This window comes from Piliocolobus tephrosceles, chromosome 4 (genome assembly GCF_002776525.5).
Source record: "Piliocolobus tephrosceles isolate RC106 chromosome 4, ASM277652v3, whole genome shotgun sequence".
Lineage (NCBI taxonomy): Eukaryota > Metazoa > Chordata > Mammalia > Primates > Cercopithecidae > Piliocolobus > Piliocolobus tephrosceles.
This window is the reverse complement of record NC_045437.1, coordinates 145616625-145625335: the sequence shown is the minus strand read 5'-3', so window position 1 is coordinate 145625335 and position 8711 is coordinate 145616625.

The window sequence follows — 8711 nt, the reverse complement described above, 5'->3', positions numbered from 1 at the left end:
AACCTGCACGTTATGCACATGTACCCTAGAACTTAAAGTATAATAAAAATAAAAAAAAGAAATGCAAGGAGTGGGATTTTATGAGTTATATATTCAAAATAAATAATATATTTATAAGTAAATAAGTTAAATGAGCAAAACAACATCTCTATTACAAACAACTGATACTATTTTGGGACCTTCCTTCCAGACATCCCTCTCTCTTTTCATACATATCTATGTAGATTTTATAAATTGTATGTAGGTCACATATAAAACTTTATATGCACATAGCACATTTATATGAAGAAAAGGAAATATTTTCTATAAGTTCATATATATATTCATTCTACATTTATAAAATTTATATCACTTATTTTCTAGTGTCAGAGGTACAGTAATCTATAATTATTGATGGAATTTCTTCTTTCTCATCCTTCTGGAAGGACTCACGTGAGTACACCTTGAAATCTCTTAAAGAGTCTTTCTTAAAAAGGAAAACTGCCTGAGAGTCATTGAGAGAATGTTCCCTCAGAGGAATTAGTGAGTGATACCTTTATTAAGTGACAGTTAATGTAATCCAACAATTTCTGCTTTGAGAATTTAGAGGAAAGCTGGCCATTACTCAGGGGGACCCCATGTGAAGAAAAACGGTACAGTTCCAGGGCTTCATGGTGGCGGGCTATGCAGGATGCCAGAGTGGCAGAAGACCAACAGCATCTGTCACACTAGGTGCCAGTGACTCTACTGGGAGACAGCGTACTGTGGTTTACTCCCCTCGCCCCACCAAGAGTGGAAGCCAAACTGATCCATTGCTTCTCCTCACACTTTCCATTTTCTTGAACTTCTCAGAGGGTTAGAAGGGCATCATGGAGGAGATTCTGAATTTTCTGCAATTAAGGTATATGGGAACTTCAGCAATTAATCTGGTAAAATTAAAAAGATGTGATTCTATTCGCTCCCTAAGTTTATAAGAAGTATCTACTGGATAGGAACAGGAGGAGTCTCCATATAGAGACATAAATATAAAGATAGCTATAGATATCTGCAGGGTTGCTGTGCTGTTCAGCTTCACAGCATAGACTTCACATAGTGCAGGCAGCACACAGTGACTCAGATAATTGCATAGAATGTAGTATATTTGGTATTTGGCAATTTGTCATACAAGTGTATGTGAAAAAGCTTTTTTACATTTAAAGGCTACAGAGTGCTGCACTGTAGAAATGCACAATTTACATAATCATTCCTCTATTGGTGTACATTTTAATCTATGGTTTCCATATTCCAGTAATGCTGTAATGAGCATCTTTTACATATATCTTTGTGTGTTTTCCACTTATTTACTTCAGATAAGTACCTAGAAATGTAATTGATGGATACAAACCATTCCTGTTTGTAATTCATGTACATATTTCATCTACTGCGTCTCAGCTACTGCATCAGTAGCTGATGCTCACAAGAAAAATAAATATTAGATTGATTTTGTTGTTTTCTTCATTAATGTTATGGCCAAGATTTTCATATCACCTCCTTCAGGCCAGTTCTCTATAAGAGTTTGTGTCTCCGTGTGTGAATAGTGATGGGTAGGGGGAGGTCGGCTGTTGTTGCAGACACTAGTAACTTGTTCACCCTAGCCTTTTGCTGGGGTAGCCAGCTAAACACCACATCGTCCTTACTTCCTTGCAGTTAAGTTTTGTCATGGGACTGAGATCTAGACAGTAGAAGGAAGAGAAAGTGGATATCATTTTGAGACCTGGCCCATTAGAATCTCCCCCAAAATCTCCAATCTCTTTTATTTTCTTGTCTGCCTGCTGAGTACAGGGTAACATGGGATTTGGAGTGATTGTATAAAGCACAGCCTTTCTCCACTATCAATCCTGACCCTTCTGCCAACCTGCTTCAGTCTATAATTGTGTGTTAAGCCACTAGAGGATTTTTTTTTTTTTTTTACACAAAAGCTTCCACATGGTAAATATTACACATGTGGCAGTACTTCTTGCAGTTCTTATTGGGAAGGAGAATGTTAAGTGTGACAGCATGAGGAGGTGGGTGAGTGAGCTCTTGAGATTCCAAAGTGTGGCTTGTGGAGGGAGAATTGAGAAACTTGGTAGTGACTATGAATAACATGGATTTTATATCATCTTGCCAAATTCTCCATCAGTTAAGATTTCAAGTTTTAGACAGCTTTTGCCTTCTCTTAAAGCCATAATTTTCTATTCTGTAAAAATTGATAACAACAAGAATAATAAGTTTCTTTTGTGGGCCAACTCCTCTGTGCCAGGTATTGTGCAAGCATCTCTACATTTATTGTTTTACATAATTCTGGCAAGAAACCAGGAAAACTGATTTATTAGCCCCAATTTGTAAGTGATAATATGGAGGCTTATGATGCTCAGGTTTATGCAACTAGAAGGTGGTAGTGCTGGTATTTAAGTCATAGCCTACTTTAACAAAAATATCTGGACTTAAATCACAACCATATTACATACCTCAGAGCCTTGTGGTAAGAATTAAACAGAGAAAAATCTTTAGCTCCTCAACCCCCCTTCCCACACACACTCATGTGTATTGAAGCACTAGTTATCTTTCCTCATCCCTGCCTCTTAGCATAGATTTTAAGCCACCTCAAAGGGTGTCTTTGTCAACAACTTTTTGCCTTAGTGATTGTACCTCAGCCATTAGATGTTCTAAATTGAATTTATGATTTTAGATACAACTGAAAGCCAAAAAGTGTGAAATATTTTAGTAATCTTCTTACCCTCATACTTTTAAAGTTTTCTAAAATTATATAGACTTCCAATGACTACACTAACAATTAATTATATTTATCAAACTGACTCCACAGATCAAAAGTCCTCTTGGTCAAAGATAATACCTTGAAGGTACATAAAGGAGTTTGTGTCTCATTTTTGGTGCCATCCCCAAATAAAGTCTGATTTAAAAAAAAAAAAAAAAAACACTTGCTATCATTTTGGTACACAGACACACACACAGAGAGAGAGAGAGAGAGAGAGAAAGTATGTTTAACCTTGCAATAAAAAATGCAATGCCTTCTTTCAGCAAGATTGTTTCTTTGCTTTATTATTGCTGCCGCTGTTTGGTTGGTTGGTTTTGTTTTTTGTTTGTTTTTCTTTAAAGGGCTGAATTAAATCAGCTTATTCTTTTGGAGGCCCATGGAATAAAAAGCTTCACTGCTTAACACATTATATTTTACTAAAGCATTCTGGTTTCACAGCCAATGCCTAATTCCAACTCTGTAATAATAACAGCTGCTATTTGTAGACCTTGTACTATGTGCCAGAAAATCAAGCAAGTGCTTCATATGACACAACAACCTATGAGAAAGGTCCTATTGTCATCTTATCCTATCTTGCTAAAGTGGAAATTAAGCTTATAGAAGTTAAATCACTCCCCAGTAATGAGCTGTCAATGAGGGGAAGGGTCTACCTGTCCCAACAGTCTGAGCATTTAACTCTTAATGTGTATTACTCTCTCACTTTTCTACTTTTATGGCTGAGTCCACATAACATAGATATTAAAACTAAGGGTGTATATGTATTGAGTGCTTATTGTGTGCTGTGCGCTATTCTACGTCATTTACATCATAATTCCCTTTACTCTTACCTACGAATTATGTATATCATTTCTACTCATTTTATAGATGAGAATTCTGAGACCCAGAGAAGTGGAGTAACTTGTCCAAGACTATACAAGTGAAATAGTGAAATAGTAATAGATTCAAGATTTGTGCTAAGTCAGTCTAACTGCAAAGCCAATGCATTTAGTCAGACAGTGTGCCACCCAGCGTAAAAATGTGTGGAGACTCCTCTGCGCCTCCTGCTTCGAACTACTTAACATACACACTGTCTTGTGTTTTTCCATCCCCAAAGAGCAGACACTGTTTCAACACATTCTATGTAATTTTTCTTACTAATACAAAAAAAGTTCTTATTCTATCAGCATCCACACACAAAGAGAGCAAACATTATTATTTATCCTGAAGAAATCTGGTAATCCAAGGCCTGACTAGCCCCTCCAAATGCCTCTCAAGTGGAAATTTTGGAAGCAAGAACATGTTGCTATTTTTGACTGCCTCTCCATTCCCAGAGTGCTCTGCTTTTCACTCTCAATTGCTCTTGCCCTCAGCATCTACCAACCCCATGGCTTTTGTAGACTATTTATTCATCATAATGCACAATTGCATTCCCTCTTGTTTTATTTAGCACAAGTATGCACTCTCCAGTCTTTCCTCCACCTCTTTGTCCATTTAGTTTTCATATCACCTACCAGTTTTCTGGCTCCATAATATATTTCTAATGAGGTAGAACACATTCAGAAAGTGCCAAGAAGACTAATAAGAGCTCACTCAAAATCCATAGCTGTGTGCTGCTACTTGACATTTCCCTGGGATTTATGCCTTTAGAATCCCACTGCCCTACACCCCCTGTCATCTTGCTAAAATTCTCCCAACAGCCTTCTCTTTACCTATCACAAGGATCACTAAAAGAATTTTGTAGCTGGGTGCGGTGGCTCATGCCTGTAATCCCAACACTTTGAGAGGCCAAGCCAGGTGGATCACCTGAGGTTAGGAGCTCGAGATCACCCTGGCCAACATGGTGAAACCTCGTCTCTACTAAAAATAGCAGGAAAAAAAAAAAAAAAAAAAACTAGCTGGGCATGATGGTGCATGCCTATAATTCCAACTACTTGGGAGGCTGAGGCAGGAGACTCACTTGAACCCAGGAGGCAGAGGTTGCAATGAACCGAGATGGCGCCGCTGCACTCCAGCTTGGGCAACAAGAATGAAACTCCCTATCAAAAAAAAATTGTTAGAATGTTTTTGTCCCAATATTAATAAGAGTCTTAGGATTCAGTGGCAGGAATGATGGATTCAGAATTAGAACTTCTCAGTTCTATGGTCATTTCCTAGGTGTAAGATTTGGCTCCCATCCCCTGCCCCTGTAAATTGGAGATAAGTACATCTGCTTACCTAAACATTCTTCAGAGAGGTTTTGCACAGTCACCTGTGGCTCTGCATAAGAGAGAATTGTGGAATTTTTAAGGGCTTTACAAATAGAACCCCCTCTGCGTGAACTCTCCACTGCTTAGTAAGGACCAGGATTTTTGGGAACCACAGTCAATAGGTTGTACTACAGCTAACAACACAAATCAACGGACAGAAACCATTACTGAGTAAAGGAGCATTTGTTATATCTCAGCCACTTTACTAGGTACCAAAGAATGAAATATTTTCTATGATATACAAAATCAATGAAAGCATGCTATGGAAACATGTTCATTACTGGGCACCTTGATGGGTCCTAGGCACAGAACAGGGGAAGAGAGAGCCCCACATGGTATAGCCTACCAGAGGATAAGCAAACAGAAAACTTGTACTGAGGTGGAGAAAGTAGAGGATTCTATGGCAACACATCAAGGGACCCTTGATTTAATCTAGTAGTATTGAACATATCATCATAGATAGTGATACCTGAAGAAAGTTGTTTTAGTTTGCTATGGTTGCCGTAACAAAGTCACACAAATAGGGTGGCTTAAAACAACAGTATGCTGAGAGTTCAGGATGCCAGAAATCCAAAATCAATGTGTACACAGATTGTTTCTTCTGGAGCCTCTGAGGAAAGGCTGTTCCATGCCTTTTTCCCAGCTTCTGTGGGTTGTGGGTACTCCTTGCTTGGGGTTGCTTGGCTTGCAGATGCATCACTCTAGTCTCTGACTCCATCTTCACATTACCTTTTTCTCTGTGTCTCTCTACGACCCTTTCTGTCTCCTATAAGGACACTGTCATTGGATTTAATGCCCATCTTCATCCAATATAATCTCTATCTCTACTTTAATTACTTCTGCCAAGACCTTATTTCCAAATAAGGCTATACTCTGAGGTTCCAGATGTACATGAATTTTGGGGAGGCATTATTCAACTCACCCCAAAGGAGAAGGAGCCACTGTAAAGAGTAATTGAGACAGACTATGCAAAATCCTAGAATGAAGAAAGAGTATGATGCACTGAGAAAACTGATTTTTAAAGTCAATATGGCTGAAGGAAGGAAGGCAAGTGGGAGTTGAAAGAGACAACAATGGACAGAAAGGAGAGCCTTGTCAATTAAGCTGAGGAATTTGGACTTTCTTCTGAGAATAATAGGAGACAATGACATGTGATTCAAGTAAAGGATTGATATGAGACTCTTTAAGCAAGATCCTCCTGCTCTTGGGCAGAGGACCAAGTGTGAAGGGATTAGAGGACAAGAGTCCAGTTGGAGGTTGCTGTTGGTGTGGGGTGAGGGAAGGTGATGAATTGAGTCATAGGAGTGGCAGTGGAGGGAGAAAGAAGTAGCAGGCTTGGGGGTAAATAAAGATTTCATCAATGAGGACTTGCAGGAGTTAAGGCAAAGGCATAGAGTTATAGATTGTTATACAACTTATTTTTGACAATTGTTCTTCTTTGTCTTAATAACTGGTTAGATTTCCCATTTACTACAATGATTTTCTTCAGAGATACAATTGTTTATTAGAAAAAAAAGTGGCACTATTGGGACACAAGTAATTGTAATTGAATTTAAAATAATGTAAAAAAAAATAAATAATGGGATGTGTCTACTCTCATCCTGGGCAGTGAGATATAGGCTTGGCTAAGTCTAAATGATTCAAACACCATCATCATAATTATTTTTCTTTCTTTCCTTTAACTCTACTTTTTTCCCCTGCGGATGGGAACAAAGGTTGCAGGAGCTCCAGCTCACATCAACTTTATACTCAAAATCTCCCAGAAAAAAGTCTCCCCCACTAACTTTTTTCAGTGTCTTGGAGAAAAATTGAATTGTTCCAACTTGGATCTTCTTTCCATCCCCAAGCCAATCTCTGCACTGCAGTGAAAGGAATACTCTATTAGGCCTGGATCATGTGCCTAAATTTGAGCATGAGTAAGCTTCATCTGAGCTTTGTGTACCAAGCAGATTACTAAGAAATTGGTAAAAAAAACTCTTCCTCAGATGAAAGGCTGTGAAATGCATAAAAATAAAACCAACAGATATTCAACTAACGGACATACACTGCAATGGTGTCAAGCAATCATTTTAAGACAGGGTAAAGGTAAGATAATGAATTCATAATTTATTATATCAGTTTATGCTATTTCCTAATTTATCCATTCATCCATTCTTCTATTCATCCATTCACAACATGTTTATGAAGCACTAGGCATTTAAAAGGGGCCAAGGAAATCAACACTCAAAACATTTTTGTCTTCAAGTTGCTTATGATCAAAGAGGGAAAACAGATGCTTTATAACTTCTAGGCAAGCCCGAATGAAATACTGAATAATGGTATAAATAACAAACTTTCAAAACATGAAATATGGGATAAAGATTCCATTTGGAAGCTCAAGAGTAATGTTGTGGGGGAAATGACATTTCAATGGGGAATTAAAGAACAAATAAAGATTTTAATAACTACAAGACTGTTCCAAACTGAGGGAACACTAGGAACAAAAGTCTAGGATGTGTGAACTTGCTTAGTAGTTGAAGAAAATAAGAGACTTGTATGGCCAAATGCAGAATGTCTAGAGGATTAGAGAAAGGAATATGACCAGAAAGATAGTTGCTTGGAGAAAAACTATGGAGGATCTTGAAATCCAGAGCACAGAAGGTCCACGATTTTTTATAGATATTTTGGAGCCAGTACAGTTTGCTGGTAAGAAGTCGAATAATCTGTGAAATAATCTGTGTTTCCAAAGATAACTCAGAGAAAAATGGCTTGTACTCATGGGTGCTGTGCTCCCCAAAGTCAATTTAACTCTTCTGACCTCTCCATTTAGCTGTTACATTTTTGGAAATCTGGAAAGAAATCAGTTATTTTTAAATATTTAAAAAACACTTTCCCTGAAGAAAAGAGGTTTCAGTAGTTGAGCACTTTCGTAGTAAAAATTCCAACTGCCACCTTTCCTACAGAAGAAACCAAACCTCTACAATTGCATGGCCTACTTTGTTTCAATGTACTCAAGACAGGAAGTTGCAGCAAGGTCATGAAATGTACAGTCACAAACATATTCACGTTCATACCTAGTGCCATTTCCAGACCCTTTTAGCACTCTCGGAGCTTTTGTTCGATAGAAAATAAAACTACATTTTAACAGTTAGTTTGTGAATATATGTTTGTTCCATTTCCACCTCTGTTAAACATGCCCTCATTCCCACTTTCTTTGTCGAGAAAAGAGAAAAATGTAAGGAATTTGTGTTTGGGGGTATGGGGAAGTAATCTTAAAAACAACTGCACTTTGAAAGAAAGTGAGAAAATCTTTATCTTCAGATTTTGTTTTTCTCTTTTTGGGGTAAGAGTTCAAAGACATCAGCATACAGATGTGAGCTAATATACGCCATGAAGGAAAGAAAGTCATTGGAATCGTAAATTCATGGAGAATGGCATTTCTCAATCTGCACTGGTGATAATGCATTTCATATAACCACACCACCCCTTCCCTGAAGACACAAACAGCCCCCACATGAGATGTGATCCTTTTGGCTGCAAGTGGGATGTGAGTGAGAAGCCCTTTGAATATAAGGCATCAGTTCTCACTTTGGAAGGTCTGGCTTACACAGCCACCCCAGCCAATCCCACACATTCTCACGATCACCATAAGGAGAAATTCATAGAGTGTTAAAATAAGAAGAAACTTTGTAGACCACCCATGTTTTTTTTTTTTTTTTTTTTTTTTTTTT